Below are 16,289 nucleotides of genomic sequence, written 5' to 3'. Positions count from 1 at the left end.
TGTGGACGGATGATAGGGTGGCGCGGCTGTGACCACAGCGCGCCAGCCTATGGTGTGGCCACCCTTCGACCCTCTGCGCCGCCTCTTCGCCTATATAAAGCCTACGTCGCGAAGCACGTGCGAAAACCACGATACGGAAAACCTTCCCGAGAGCCGCCGCCATCGCCGAAGCCAAGTCTGGGGGCGGGAGTCACCTGGCTCGGTACCCTGTGGGACGGGGAAGTGCCCCCGGAAGGCTTCTCCCGCCGCCCACGCTGCCATCTCAGCGCCATCTTCATCCTTTCTTTGCTCCCATGAGGAGGGAGTAGTTCTCCATCAAGGCTGGGCATGCGTGTGTAACTGGTTCATCTCTCCTATGTAGTTCAATACAATAATCTCATGAGCCTGCGCTTACATGAGGATCCCAGGAGATTCCATATGATGATGCTTGTAATCTGATGTCCATTATGCTGGTCGGTGGAGTTTTATGTGATCTCAGGAGCTCCTTGTTCGACACCGCTGCCATCTCCACCGCCATCTTCATCACCGCTGCTGCTCCCATGAGGAGGGAGTAGTTCTCCATCGAGGCTCGGGGCTGTACCGGTAGCTATGTGGTTCATCTCTCTCCTATGTAGTTCAATACAATAATCTCATGAGCTGCCTTACATGATTGAGATTCATATGATGATGCTTGTAATCTAGATGTCATTATGCTAGTCAAGTGAGTTTTACTTATGTGATCTCCGGAGACTCCTCGTCCCACGTGTGTAAAGGTGACGAGTGTGTGCACCGTGTGGGTCTCTTAGGCTAGATTTCACAGAATACTTATTCACTGTTGAATGGTGTAGTGAAGTGCTTATTTATATCTCTTTATGATTGCAGCATGTTTGTATCACAATTTATCTATGTGCTACTCTAGTGATGTGTTATTAAAGTAGTTTATTCCTCCTGCATGTGTGCAAAGGTGACAGTGCGTGCACCGTGTTAGTACTTGGTTTATGCTATGATCATGATCTCTTGTAGATTGCGAAGTTAACTATTGCTATGATATATTGATGTGATTTATTCCTCCTACATATGCATGAAGGTGACAGTGTGCATGCTATGCTAGTACTTGGTTTAGTCTGTTGATCTATCTTACACTAAAGGTTACTTAAACATGAGCATTATTGTGGAGCTTGTTAACTCCGGCATTGAGGGTTCGTGTAATCCTACGCAATGTGTTCATCATCCAACAAAAGTGTAGAGTATGCATTTATCCGTTCCGTTATGTGATCGATGTTGAGAGTGTCCACTAGTGAAAGTCTATTCCCTAGGCCTTGTTCCTAAATACTGCTGAGTTACTACTTGCTGCGTTACTACTACTTGCGTTACTATCGCTTGCTTACTTGTTTTATTGCGTTACTACTGCTGCAATACCACCACCATCAACTACACGCCAAGCACTTTTCCGGCACCGTTGCTACTTGCTCATACTTATTTATACCACCTGTATTTCACTATCTCTTCGCCGAACTAGTGCACCTATTAGGTGTGTTGGGGACACAAGAGACTTCTTGCTTTGTGGTTGCAGGGTTGCATGAGAGGGATATCTTTGACCTCTTCCTCCCTGAGTTCGATAAACCTTGGGTATCCACTTAAGGGAAACTTGCTGCTGTTCTACAAACCTCTGCTCTTGGAGGCCCAACACTGTCTACAAGAATAGAAGCTCCCGTAGACATCATGAAGCCACAAGGCCCTCCAAAAGGGTTCGACTTCGACGTGACTAAGACGGAGCAGATTTTTGACCTCTTACTCGCGGAGAAGCATATAAAGGTACCCGAAGGCCACAAGTTCCCCACGGTGCAAGAGCTGAACGGAAGGCCATACTGCAAATGGCATAACACGTTCTCCCACACCACCAACGACTGCATGGTGTGGCGGCAGCAGATCCAAATGGCGATAGAAAACGGTCGGTTGATTTTCAACCAATACGCCATGAAGGTCGACACACATCCCTTTCCCGCCGTGAACATGGTGGAGTATGCTTGCCATGGAGGGTGCCAGCCGGGTTTCCTGTGCAATATCAACATGGTAGATCTTGGACACCACGCTGGCAAGGATGGAGACGAGGGCAGCTGCTCTCATAGCAAAGATACAGAGGAAGCCGCTCCACGCGATCGGCCCCGCCAAGACGGCAAGCGCTACGTAACAGAGGGAGAAGTGAAGAACATAAGATATCAGCGACCTCTCTCTGATCACCTCCTCAGCAAGTATGTGAGTCAGTACGACCAACGCCGACGGTCCAGCAATGATGATGAAAGAGATCGTTTGGCTAGAGAAGCCAGAAGACACCGTCGGCATGATCGCGATGAGGAGGAACACGAGCGTTGTGCCAAAGAAAAGGCAAGGGAGCAAGACGACGAGGACAGGCACTGGGACTGTCCCTTCTTCGGTACATCGCTGGGATTCGGGAATGAGCCGATTGCCAACAATCGGCAATTGCCTGTGAATGCAACCGAAAGAAGAAGGAGGCAGCCAACGTGTCCGTGTTCGAGCGCTTGGGACCTCTCCCGCCACGGAGCAAATGAGCTGAGTCCCCTCGGTTGGAAGATCTCGAAGATTCGGAAGACGAGGGAGAAGAAGAAGACAGGTATCACCGGCCAAGGTGGTGCCCTGATGGACTCAGTCGTTCCCAGAAACGCAGGGTTCAACGATTGCGCGGCCTGGAAGAAGCCGAGAGGTTATACTTGCATACATTGAGGAAGGCAAGGCCTGATCTGGCTGCAAAGGTTCAGCGAACCCTGGATGAAGAGGGTCGTCCACGAAAAATGGAGTGGCGCCCCAAGCAAAGGAAAGCCGATGATGAAACATCGGCTGGCACAAACATGGTGCTCGTTCTTCCGACAAAGCTTAGCGCTCCACGATCACACGATGCACTCAAGGTGGGCGACAGCAAGCGCACCAACATGATAAAGTCAGAGATTGGGCTGGTTTCATCTACCGGCCTGAACGAGTAGTAAGAACACGTCAATGAGCAAACATGGCGAGGCTGATCCTTGTGATCGGCCCCAAAAATTTATGAAGGGGCATTACAAAACCTTCACCGAGCAAGCAACGTGGAGGCCGATTCCAGCAATCGGCCAAAATTATCCTCACCATCTATTCTGCATGGGTTCAACATGTTATCCAACAGAGCCGATACCATCAATTCTCTTGACAGAATCGGCTCGGGGGGCACCCAGGTGTCTAAAATACGAGGATATGCAACGGAAGCGTCTCATCCTTTGGTGATGGGTATTGGAGTATGGGGGCCGATGCACTAGTCGGCCGTAAAAAGAAAAAAAAAATTCTGAAAATTCGAAAATTTTCGAGCACAGCCGATGCAGCAGACATCGACTTAAGGATATAAAAGCCGATGCATGGCCATCGACTCAAGAGGAGTAACTGTTACGATCAGAGGGTCAATGGAGCACAAAGGGAGATTTTTAATGGAGGGACTCCTCAATGGAGTAGTTTAAGGGCTCAGATCCTCTCTTCAAGAACAATGCCAGGGGCAGCCTGGACGTGCAGATCAGGTCAAGGATGGATTGCATGAGATCCACCAAGAGAAAGGAGCCGATCTAGCCGGCAAGGCGCAGGAAGAACTGAAGAAGCTCGGGGGGCAGCTCACCTTGAAGGTTCTCTCGCTAGGGCTACGTCATGAGTTAAGGCTAATGTCGGCACATGTGGCTGATTCGCCTTCATTAAGGCTCGGGGGCAGCTCGCCCTAAAGGTCGTTGCTCTGGGGAGCCGATTTGGTTGGAATCGGCTAGCTCTGCGACACAACTGGTTTGGAGAGCGGTGTTCTGTTACAGAGTCATCAGTTTGAGCATCCAAGGCGGTTCCAGGGCTCTTTTAAAGGCGCCTGCTCAAAGATCAAGTCGCCAGCTTACTAAGATCGGCTGTGTCATCGTCATCGGCAGAAGACAGCTAGCTTGGAGGGATGGCTAAATTGGCATGTCTCGCAGATTATCATGAAACTGATGCGTTACCATCAGTCACTAAGCATGGATTGGCCAACGGTCGACAAACTCAGCATGAAAGAAATCGGCGAAATCAAGCTAAGGGAATTCTTCATTAGTATGGGGATTTCTTACAATGGGGAGCCGATTGCTCAAGGAGGGAAGAACAAAAGAAGGGTCTATTGACCAATCTACTACTGCTGGGCCTATACTATTAGATCCTAATCTACGGGCCATCACTGCCCTCATCGTCATCCTCGGAACTCTCATCGGCACTGCTGCCGATGGGCTCCTCGTCGCTACTCCCGTAGCCCTCCACGGGGGCTTCATCCCCGTCTTCGTCGTCGCTGCTCGTCGTCGTCCCACCACATGCGGAGGCGCTTCGCCGGCGGGTAGCCCTCGAGGGAGTCGTCGTCGTCGTCGTCTTCTTCTCCCTCTTCTTCGGAGGTGGGGCAGCCGTCCCGGGAGAACTGGTCGTCCTCGCTTTTCGGCTCCGAGCTCCCCGTCGGCGAGGAACCGAAGATCTTCATCCCCGCTGGTCAAGGACTTGTCGTCCTCGGACCAAATGGAGGAGGCATGGCTCTCCTCGTCCCGGTCTTCCGGGGCACGAATTTCCGGCGGCGTCTCGCGGGAGGAGTCGGACCCGTAGGAAAACTCGGAGGAAGAGGAAGAAGACATGGCGGCACGAGAGGGTTTTTGGTGCTAATGCGAGGAGGACGAAGGAGACGCAAGCTGTTTAGAACGGTTAAATAAAGGGGATATGAGAGAGATTCAATGCCACGAGCAGCTTCCGAGGAGATGTTGCCCAACAGGAAAATTTTACGGCCACGTAGAGAAGTGGAAGGGGCAAGGCATCATGATGGGGATTCGCGGCAGCTCCGCTCTGCCACGACATGACCCGACGAAAAAGAACATAATGATTTTGGAATTGATAATTCCAAAACCAGGGGGCATGTGTTATCACCAGAATTTGACCGAGTCAGAGGTGGGCCGCGATCAAGATGGGCTTGAAGAAATATATATATAGAAGGAATACGTGAATCGGCCTTTTATACCAAGTTGGGCTTAATTGCCCGTGTATCTGTAACATATTAGATCGCATCTTAGTTTGGAAGTTAGAATCTTACTCGTGCACGGTTTGGTGCACGCCCACATTAGAAAGTCCGTCTGGACTATAAATATGTACCTAGGGTTTATGGAATAAACAACAACCAACGTTCAACCACAAACAAATCTCGGCGCATCGCCAACCCCTTCGTCTCGAGGGTTTCTACCGGTAAGCATCATGCTGCCTAGATCGCATCTTGCGATCTAGGCAGCACTAAGCCTGCCCCGTTGTTCATGCGTTGCTCGTATCGAAGCCTTTTTGATGGCGAGCGACGTAGTTATCTTAGACATGTTAGGGTTAGCATTGTTCTTCTTGTTACATGCTTTCGTAGTGCAACCCTTGCATGTCTAGCCGCCCTTACACCTATCTTAGGTGTAGGGGCGGCACCCGCTTGATCATAGTTTAGTAGATCTGATCCGTTACGATTGCTCCTTGTTCTACAAGGATTAGTTTAATATCTCGCAATAGTTAGGCCTTACAAAGGGGGAGGATCCGGCGGCACGTAGGGTGTCGTTCGTTGGCCCTAAGCAGGATGTTCCGAGGATCAACCTCGTGTTGGTTTTTAGGCCTTGTTTAGGATCGGCTTACGATCACCGTGCGTGGCCGCGAGGCCCAACCTCGGAGTAGGACGATCCGATTATGCGGTGAAAACCCTAGATCGTCGTAGATCTCATTAGCTTTACCTTGATCAAGCAGGACCACCATATATTCGGACACCTCGTCCGAATCATGGGTGGATCGGCTCTTTAAGCCGATTCACGGGATAACCCGAGAGCCGATCGAGGCTCGTATTTAACGTTTATGTGTGTGCCCTGCAGGAAACTAAGCGAGGCATCATCCACACCTTCCCGACCGGGTATAGGTCGGGTGGCACGCCCTTGTGATAAACATCGGCGCGTGCGACCAGGAGGCTTTGCGGGCCGTCGCTCTGAGGGACTGGGGCCAGCCGCAGCCCTAGTTGTTCCCGGCTCTACCGTGTTGACCGTCTCTGCCCGCCAGGGGGTTTCTGACGTCAACACGCGCGCGGTCGCTGCCGCGCTGCTCCAGCGGACGCGGGAAAACGGCGCGCGCTAAAAGTTTTACCGCCCGCGCGCTTTCGCGCTATCCCGCGTGGGAAATCTGCCGCGTGCGCTACCGCGCGCGCCATAAAGAGGACACGCGCGAAGCGGCCAACTGCCACTCCTCCCACGCGTCTTCCTCCCGCGCCCTCTCTCTCCCCGCCGCTCTCCCTCCCGCGCCGCTCCGCCTCCGGCCGTTCCTCCTCGACGCGAAGATGCCGCCGCACCGCCCGCTCATCCTCCGGCTACCGCGGCGTCCGCGCGCGGCCGAGCGGCCGCTTCGACGCCGAGATTCGCTCCGGCGAGGAGCGGATCCGGCTCGGCACCTACGACACCGCGCATGAGGCGGCGCGAGCCTACGACGCCGTCGCGTGGCGCCTCGGCCGCCCCCGCCGGCAGATGAATTTCGACGATGTTTGGACGCGCGAGCAGGCGGAGATGCTCGCGCCGCCATCGCCGCTCATCACGGCCGAGCAGCGGCGCCACGCCCGCGACCTCGAGCAGCGCCTGCGCGTGGCGGAGCAGGATGAGCGCAACCGCCTTGAGTGGGCGCGCGCGTTCCCGGAGGACGTCGCCGCCACGGAGGCCTTCTACGCGCAGAAGGAGGGGGACAAGGCGGCGATGGCGGCGATGGCGGCGATGAAGAAGGCGAGTCGCGAGAAGCGCCGCCGAGTCCGCGGCGAGGAAGAAGGCGAGGGCCGACGCGACGGCGAGGAGGAAGGAGGAAAGGCAGAACGCCGCAGGGCCATCGACCGTCGTCCTTTCGTCCTCCTCCGAGTTCCAGTACACGACGACGTCGACGCCGGTGTCGGACACGACACTGAGCAGCTCCGACTTCGACTGGGAGTCCGACGACGGCGAGGAGTAGTTTATTTTAGTATTTTTGTTAAAACGTCGTATTGTATCGCGCACTTTTAAAATATATTCGTATTTTCGATCAAATTTCATAGTTTGTTTGATGAATTTTCAAAAAAAAACGGCCGGATTTAGCAGTTTGTGACGCGCGCGCTGCAAAATAGCGCCACTGGCGGAGGTGCGTTTTTCGCACACCAACGCGTGCTGCAAAATACAGCCTCCGCCGGGGGCAAATTCGCTATGCCGCGCGCGAGCGGTATACAGCGCGCCCAATCACCGGTATAGCGCGCGAGATTTTACAGCGCCTGTTGGAGATGCTCTTAGTGAAAGTGTATGCTTTACCTACTTGGAGCTGCGAGTCAATTGCTACAACCGGATTACATGGTCTATGGTGCCTACATACAGTACAGGTTTTGTCAGCACATACTAACTTACCGAAATTGATCAAGTTATATCTATGCCAAATTTAATTCTAATTATATCATGTACAACTAATAGTATGTGACCCAAGAAAGTCCCTAATGTGTACCTATTTGGCACAAGCAACAGTATGCTAACTTGCGATAGAACACACGTGACTACCACAAAACATGGGAAACGATGTAATTCCATCGACCGATCGAGTGACTGGATCAATCGCCCTCTCCCCTGGCACATCCACCCTTGTTTCGATGCATTGGTATTTTTTTCAAAATGGAGGAACAAATCCCTATGCTCTGCAACAAGGAGATGCATATGTTCTTATTTATTAGATTATTCAATAAAAGTATGGAAAAACAACATACATAAAAAAGACACAAACCCACCTCACAAGACCTAACAAACATCAAGAATGAGTGAAGATCATGCAACGTTGAAGAAATCGTTTATCGGTGTCGACTCGCTCGGTTAACAATTAGCTTTTGATAAGCAATACCGCCGGATAATCGGTCGAATAATCAGTTAATCGGACGATAAATAAGTTAATTGGATTAGTTGTGTGATGGGTTGTTAGTCGATGATATGGACAATTTTATAAATAATACTCCCTCCGTCAAAAAAGGGACAAATTTATCCAAAGTTTAGCCATCTTTTTTTTAGATGGAGAGATGCTCTGCGTAATATTAGTGAAAGCGTATGCTTTACCTATTTGGAGCTGCGAGTCAATTGCTACAACCGGATTACATGGTCATTGGTCTATGGCACGCATTAACGGATATGACATCTGAGTGCAGCCCATTAACGGATATGGCACGCATTAGCTATTTGGAATGTTCCCTCAAGAAGAATGCGAGAAGGACCGATTCTCCTCCCTCCCTTGTAACTGCTTCACAATAATCACTCCAAATTTCAAGGAGCAATCTCTCCCACGTTCGGCTCCACCGAAAATAACTACTTCGTATTGTACACATTTCGTGGAAACTATGGGCACCACTAGGAATGGTTAATCTCGTTTACTTCAAGCGCCCCGGCCACTGCTTGGGTGGTTTCCAAAACAAACATCCTATGATTACGTTGCTTTCATATGCGCTCCCAAATTTCACTCCAGTAGTCACGCATGAACTGATGCTCCCGTTTCAGAAATATATATATATATACAACAATGCTTCAGTTTCATTCTGTGCTCCAGTATTAGAGCATCTCCACTCGTTGGCGCTCCCCACGCCTAAATCCGGCGAAATTTTCGTCCGTATTGGAGGAAGATTTGGCCTGGGGAGCGCCGAAGTTCCAGCCCCCCCCCCCCCGGCAGGAAACCCCCAACCTCGACCATTTGACATATTTCAAACAAATTTAACATAAAATTTAACAAGTTCGGCGAGCAAGAGTACGAAAATTGCTGAAACAAATTCGGCGATAATCAGTACAATGTTTAACAAATGCTGAAACAAATGAAGCACACAATTTCACAATTTTTCAAACAAATTATGACAGACTAGTTGGCGTCGGTGTTGGCGTTGCCTCGGAGCGTCCATATGTGCTCCACCAGATCATCTTGCAGCAGCTGATGCATTGTAGAGTCTCGAATCTCCTGGCGCATAGCAATGAAGGCGGCCCATGATGGAGGCACCTGGTGATTAGGCTGTGCAAGAGGACCCTCTCTCTCATATGGTGCTTGTTGCTCAGCCAGAGGAATCGGATGTTTTTGCTCATTTTCAATAATCATATTGTGTAGGCACACACAACAGTTCATCACCTCCACATCTGATCTTTGGACCAAGTCATAGCGGGGAACCGGACGACAGCAAATCTCTGCTGGAGGACACCAAATGCACGCTCGACGTCTTTTCGGCAAGCTTCTTGTTTCTTAACAAACTCGCAAAGTTTGGGGGTGCTAGGTTTCGAGATAGTCTTCACAAATGTTGCCCACTTTGGATAGATACCGTCTGCAAGGTAGTATCCTTTGTTGTAATGCCGACCATTGATCACATAGTCCACCGGGGAAGCATGACCCTCAACAAGCTTGGAAAAGATCGGGGAGCAGTTTAGGACGTTGATGTCATTGTTGGATCCAGGCATACCAAAGAAAGAGTGCCAAATCCGAGAGATCATGGGTAGCCACTTGCTTCAAGTATCACAGTGCAGTCTTTTTTGTGACCCTTGTACATTCCCTGCCACGCAAACGGACAGTTCTTCCATTGCCAATGCATGCAGTCAATGCTTCCAAGCATCCCTGGAAAATCCCTAGCTTCATTTGTTACAAGGATCCTCTGAGTGTCTTCGACAGTGGGTGATCTCAAGTAATAGTCCCCGAACACTGCTATGACGGCCCGCGAGAACCGGTAGAAACAATCAAGGGCGGTGGACTCCGCCATCCGAAGATAGTCATCTGCACTATCACCGGGAGCTCCATACGCCGGCATCCTCATAGCCACTGTGCACTTCGCAGGTGACGAAAATCCAACCAAACCGAGTGCAATCCGCCTTGCATCCGAAGTAGGGGTCAAAGTCTCGGATGGCATACACAATTTCCAGAAATAGCTTTCTGCTCATCCTGAAACGACGCCGGAAAACACTCTCACCGTGTAATGGATTGTCGGCGAAGTAGTCGGCCTACAACATGCAGTAGCCCTCCATTCGCTGTCTCGGCTTGTACTTCCGGCGACCTGGTGCCGACCCACCACGTCGACCAGTTGCCAGTCCGGTGTACATGCTTGACAAGCAACCGAGGATCATCATGTGCTCCTCGTCTTGGGCGGCGGCTGCCATCTCTTCTCGCATAAGCTCGACGAACATCTGCTCCTCCTCTTCGTCTGAGTCCATGGCCGGCGAGGCAAATGGACGAACACCGACGGGCGTGGTCGAGGTAACCCGAGCCGCGAGCGACGAGGAGTAGGCCAAAGTCGGAAAACGAGGCGGCGGAGCGCAGCCGGATAGGCCGTCGTCGAAAGACGGCGGAATATAGGCAGGTGGGGAAGGAGGGACGGCGGAATCCGGGCAACAAACCGGCGGGGTGGTGCCGGCGGCGAGAGAGATACGAGGGGTGGGGAGATTTTGAGCGAGGTGTCGGTGGGGTTCGTGTGTCGAGTCGCCGACAGATCGGGCCCTTCCCCGCTTTTCACTCGTCTGGAGTCCCCGATAGGTCCCCGGGGGGGCGGGGATGGCGTGGGCTCGCCAGATGGATGAAGGGCCAAATCCGGACGAAAACGAGGAACCGGGGGCGCGATTGGGCCGAATTTCGCCGTCCGGATGGGAAAAACGTCGCTCGGCGGCCTCGTCGGGGGACGAGTGGAGATGCTCTTAGCTCCTTGGGGTTTTCCAAAATTGAAATCAGTTGACGCGTGTATTTGAACTTCAACGGCATTTTAGGAAACCAATTTCGGATCAAGTAACTAATAATCTACAAAAAATGAGATTCCACGCCAGTTTGTTTCCTTAGAAGCAACTTCAGTTTCAAATGATATTCAGGTTTGCTTCCTTATGAAAGATTTTTTTTTCGGCAACCTTAATTTAGAGTACAACTTAAATTTGCTTCCTACCAAGAATACTTTTCTTTTGGTGGTCAATCAGTTTCTACACTACTTAAAAAGGAGGAACATGTTCCCTATTCTGCCACTACGACCAAACCCCTTCGTCGTCCCACTTCCACGCGCGTTGTCGTGGCCGAATGGGCCAAGCCCAACAAAACCATTTCCAACGCTGCACAACACCCACGACCACGAATCCCTCTCTTCGCGTGCATCTATCCCCTCCCGATTTTCTCCCACTCGCCATGGCCACCGTCGCAGTATCCCCTCCCCATTATCTCCCTATCGCCATGGTTGCCGTCGCAGTGAAGGCCAGAGGAGGCGAGTTGGCGTTCCACTACGCAGACTGCGGCGGCGCTGCCTTGGTCCCCGAAGACTGGTTTCCGTCTTCCCGCGGCGGCCGAGATCGCCACGTCGTTGTGGCCTGATCTCCTCCACGGTGACGACGTCGCAGGGGGCGGATACAGGTCGCGTCGTTGTGGATCGATCTCCTCCACGGCGACGGCGTCGCAAAAGGCGGATACGGGTTTGGCGGCGGCCACGATGATTAGCTCGTGGAGATATTGTGGCGAGCGACCGAGATATCGCAGCTAGCAAAATCCCTACGACCACTTTCCATGGCGGAGGAGGAGCAGGATGGGGCCTGGGCGCACGAGATCCCTCCAACCCAGCTGCCAAGATCCCTCCGAGACCACGCCGACCTAATCCGGTACTCACATCACCCAGATCTGTCCGGATTTACCATGGATGCTTGTAGGTTTTTGTGTGATGTTTACTGTGTCATTTTTGCACTTCTGCATCAAGGAATTACGGCCGTACCAGTGTCAGGTTTCTGTCATATTTCCAATATATGTTTCCCGTGACTTTATCAGCAGTATCAATATGACATGCTCTAGGAGAAGTATTAGGACTTCAGAAAAATCTTTTTAATTGATCTGATTTTCTCTACGATCCAGATATTTGGTCTTGATTATGTACGTTTTTGTCACCAGACTATTTCAGCTAGCAACAAACCGTAATATATTAAGTTGTGTTTGCAGCCAATTTTGCCTGCCACAGTCTGGAAGTGTGCAATCCTTGCTATGCCTTCATTCTATACGCAATTCACATAACGGCTTGATTTAGGAGAGGCACGCCTATCAAGTTATTCTATATGTATCTTTTAACCAAAAAAATTTAACCAAGCAAACCATATGAATGTTTCTCTTTTTTATCTTAAGAATAAAACCCAATTGTAAGTTGTTCTATAATATTCTACCATTCCTTTTTGAAATATGATTTTGTATACAGAAATGATATGTCGGCATAATTTTCTTCATAATTTCTATCAGATATGTAGCTATCTTGTTAGCTTTTCTTAAATCAAATTTGCTTTGTGATAATATTAAAGAGTGAAATTTGGTGTTTATTATTGCAACAAGTACTGAAACCGGATTTGCGTCAAAGATGTAGCTGATCCTCTTGTCGCTGGTGAATGTTTGTATCCTTTTCATGAAAGTTGTAGCGGATCTTATTATCGTTGATGAATGACCAAAACTGTCATCATCTGAAGAATTGTTTAACAAATCAATGAATGGTTAAAAATAAACTCCTTGAAAAATTCTTATGTTTTACTATTTACAGAGACTACATGGTGCTACTTTAACTTAGAATACAACTTGACAGTATTCAGAACATGGCGGTGGGATGATGCTGGCAGGAGGAAAAGAAGGATGCAATTTCTGAAGGTTTATATTTACTATTTTGAGGACGACAGGTATAAAATTTCGCAATGGTACTATGTGTCCTATACTTATAGTTAAGTAGCGATGGTGGCGCAAGGGCGACATGGTTCTATCGACGCGGCAGCGGGGCCGAGGAGACACAGTACATCCCACACCTTTGCTTGTTGGCTGGTCTCCTAAATACCTGCACACTACATCTACACTAAGTCACTGATGGTTCTTGTTTAAAATCGTGGTCTTGAATTCTTGATATGATTACATGTAAGCTGGGGGTAAGTAGGCAATTATTTCATGTTTAATCTTGTCACTTGGTCGGTCCATGGAAAATGAAAACTCCTATAAGAAATTAGTAATATATTGTGCAGTAAAACTTCTCGGGCGCCTTTAAGCATGATTTAAGTGTCTACAAGATTTAGCTTAACCAACAATATTTGATTCAATGCTTCGAGAGATAGTTACGTGATGATAGAAATAACAACTTTTGTAACAAATAGTTAAATATGATTTGGAATTCTTTATTGAAAATTTAGTATTTTATTTACTGAATTTTGTTTCAGGTTCATGTTTATCCTTTTCTAAAAAAGTTGTTTGCATCATATTACTTTTTATTGTTCGCCATCAGACTAATTGAGTCAGAAAATATAATGCGGAGATGGGAGGAGAAGAAAGCAAAGGAAATTGGTATGTGCTGTCTACCTTTAATGGTTAGCGAAGCAAGGTGATTGATTCACAAAACCCATTCCATATTTACCTGCTTAAATATACTCTTGTATATCACCTGATTAACAAAAAAAATCTCCGTCCAATGGATTCCAGAATGCTAGGCACCGCACGCTGCAGCCAAGGATCATGATACTTACCTGACAAGTACTAGGTAGTAATACACTGGAATTGTATGGAACTATCTTTTGTCTTTAACCACTAAAGCATATATAGAAATATACATTGGGATGTCGTGATTTCAAAAGTTGAAATAAAAATGTCTATTATGAAGACCATAAAGATAAAAAAAACTTGTAATTAGATAATCGTGTGCTATAGTTGGAGAGTAAGTTTGCTAGAATCAGTGTTCTCTACTTCAAGGAGGGAAAGAAATGGGTTCAGTGATGACTGCCTTGCCGTGTGCCTTGTGTGGTCTGTATCTGAAATCATAGAAGAAAAAAATAAAATCACCCATATTTTAGTTGTGCAGCTAAATATTCAGTTTTTCATTTTCCACTGATGGATTCATTAGCATGCATCGACTATTGCAGAATTTCCAAGATAGAGGCTATGATGCCATGCAATGCATCTAACGAACCTCACTGATGGATTCATTAGCATGCATCGACTATTGCAGAATTCCCAAGCCAAAGGCTATGATACCATGAAATTTGGCTAAAGAAGCAGGTGCAAGATGTTTGGGAAGGCTGGTGGCCGGAAGGGGGAGCTACCACAGCAGCCGTGGGCACTGGCTTCACAGATGTGACAAATCGAAGGAGCTCATTGTGTTTCACCGTAGGCTGGACAGAGTGGAAGCCTTAACTCCTACCTGCGTGCTCGCTCTCCATCACCGGCACATCGTGGAGGCCGCACCCCTGCCGGAGGGCTCGCTCCGAGCAACCGCCCCATTGCCCCACCCCACCCTGGTGGTGCTTCACTGTTGTCAAGTGGAGATACATCCATCCGAGCTCGTACTCGACATTGGCAGTAACCCTACTCTCAAATTGCGTAATTAATTGATATTTTTCTTCTCTGTTGTGATGCAAATCAAATCCTTTCTCATCACTCCAGTTCTCTATAGAGTTATTACTGCAATATTTTTTCTGAGGATTTTGTATGTACGATTCAGGTTCAGCTAAACCCCCATGCCACACGTGAACGCCAAGGCAGCTGCGGCACCGCCAAGGAAGAGAAGGGGTGGATCCAGCGCTGGGGACGATGGTGTTGCTCGCATGTCTGGACCAGGCCCTGAAGCGCTGGAGACAATGGTGTTGCTTTCACGGACGTGCAACTAAGCTTCGACCGCCGCCTCTTCAAGGTCTGTACTGCGCCCTTTTCGCTATCCTTTTCTAAAAAGTTTTATTGCTTTTGGGTAAGTTGAACTCCCAATGGTATTGATAAGATGGAAATCTTGATGTGTTTCTTTTGTACCGCTCTGGGTGTTTAAATCTGAATGCTTCTTTTACTCAAGCCGCCGAAGATAGGAGCTACTTATGTTGGCCACCTATTGAGTGTCAGCTTGTGCTACGATGATCACTCGTGTCCTTAACCTGTTGAAATGACTGGTGTTTCTCTTGTTTCTTTGGTGCTATTGTCATCCCAAGTTCAAAGATGCCCATGGTCAGAATTTATGTGCCATTAGCTTTTCATTTCACACAGATATAGAGTTCCGTGCCTGTTTAAAATTTAGTTTCACTTGACTTATGATTTAGGGATAGTGTAAACTTTCTGAAACGAATTTGAAGAAAAGAATGTCTATGTCTATATTTTAGTTCTTCTCTCAATTGAACAACTAGGACATCCAAGAGATCAATAGGTAATTTTCTCACGGAAGAAGAAAAGGAAAATCAATAGATCAAGTAGCATTGCCTCCTTTTTTACCATGTTTAGTCAGTTTTTGTTTTCACATGCTTCTTTAAAGGATCATGATGTAATTTTAAACCTATGTTTTGTGCTCTGACTATTTAATTTAAGTCTACATGGTGTTCAATGGTTGTAACTATTGTTCACTTTAAAGATATAAAGTTTTATCTCTTAATCTATCATTGAGGTAAGATGATGTGAAGAATTTCCACGAATTCATGTTGTTGTTTGCATAGTGAACTGATTTTGCAGATAGGTAGATAGGTAATGATCTCATTAGTAATTAGGCATGAACACATTTGTATTACTTCCATCTGACGAGCTGGCTACATCGACCAATGCTCTTGCAACTTGCGATTATCGTGTTTTTTGTTTGGAAGTAATGAAGTAGGACTGACTGAACTGGGAGGCTGGCTTTAAATTAGTGGTTCAGTGCCGCGAGTATGTGCATTTTTCCATCTTGTCACATGTTTCCCTCCTTTTAAATTGTAGGTGTAAACTGAAGCCTGGCAGAAACTGATGCATAGAGTTTGGTAGAAGATTAGAAAAAGCCGATGTACATGACCAAGACACTTCTTGATTGAAGAATATAGCTTGCAAAGATTACGACTAAGCTTCTAGCTAGGAGGTGACAATTAGTAAAATTATTGGATCATCTTTTATGATGGTGTACTGTGCTTAGATATATGTGTGTAGTACTGAAGTGGGAAGAGTCAAGTGAAACGAAGATTGCTTGTAATGCATGAACAGTTGCGAGTGTACCAGTTAGATCAACTTTATACTATACATTGGTCTTCTTAGTTGAGTACTATGGAATGCTTGGAATTGTGTAGAGAAAATATTACATAATATCTGTATTAAACAATAATGAAATATGTATTAATAGATAATATAGGAAGGCCCCTGAATTCAGACCTAAAATTTAAAGACTATTTTTTCTTTCAATAGGAACAACATCCATAGGGAGTTAAACATTCAGATTAGGTCTTACCTAACAATATTCAACGACAACATTCAGACAGATGGCTATGTTGTGAGCTCTGAGACAAAGACGTGTATTTTTACCTATGTTG

General features: G+C 47.9%; 1 long non-coding RNA gene across 5 annotated transcripts; it reads left to right on the top strand.

The window, feature by feature from the left end:
- Positions 1 to 11,035: 11,035 nt before the first annotated feature.
- LOC124691625 lies at positions 11,036 to 16,021 on the top strand. 5 transcript variants are annotated; one of them, XR_006999024.1, is made up of 5 exons: positions 11,036 to 11,636; positions 12,593 to 13,369; positions 13,468 to 13,525; positions 13,905 to 14,671; positions 15,709 to 16,021. It is a non-coding gene; the product is annotated as an uncharacterized LOC124691625 (long non-coding RNA). The 5 variants fall into 5 exon arrangements; XR_006999023.1 differs by having other exon boundaries at positions 12,593 to 13,525; XR_006999025.1 differs by having other exon boundaries at positions 12,593 to 14,361; positions 14,483 to 14,671.
- The last annotated feature ends 268 nt before the right edge of the window (positions 16,022 to 16,289 follow it).

This window comes from Lolium rigidum, chromosome 2 (genome assembly GCF_022539505.1).
Source record: "Lolium rigidum isolate FL_2022 chromosome 2, APGP_CSIRO_Lrig_0.1, whole genome shotgun sequence".
Classification (NCBI taxonomy): domain Eukaryota; kingdom Viridiplantae; phylum Streptophyta; class Magnoliopsida; order Poales; family Poaceae; genus Lolium; species Lolium rigidum.
This window is presented reverse-complemented; position numbering and strand designations above follow the sequence as displayed.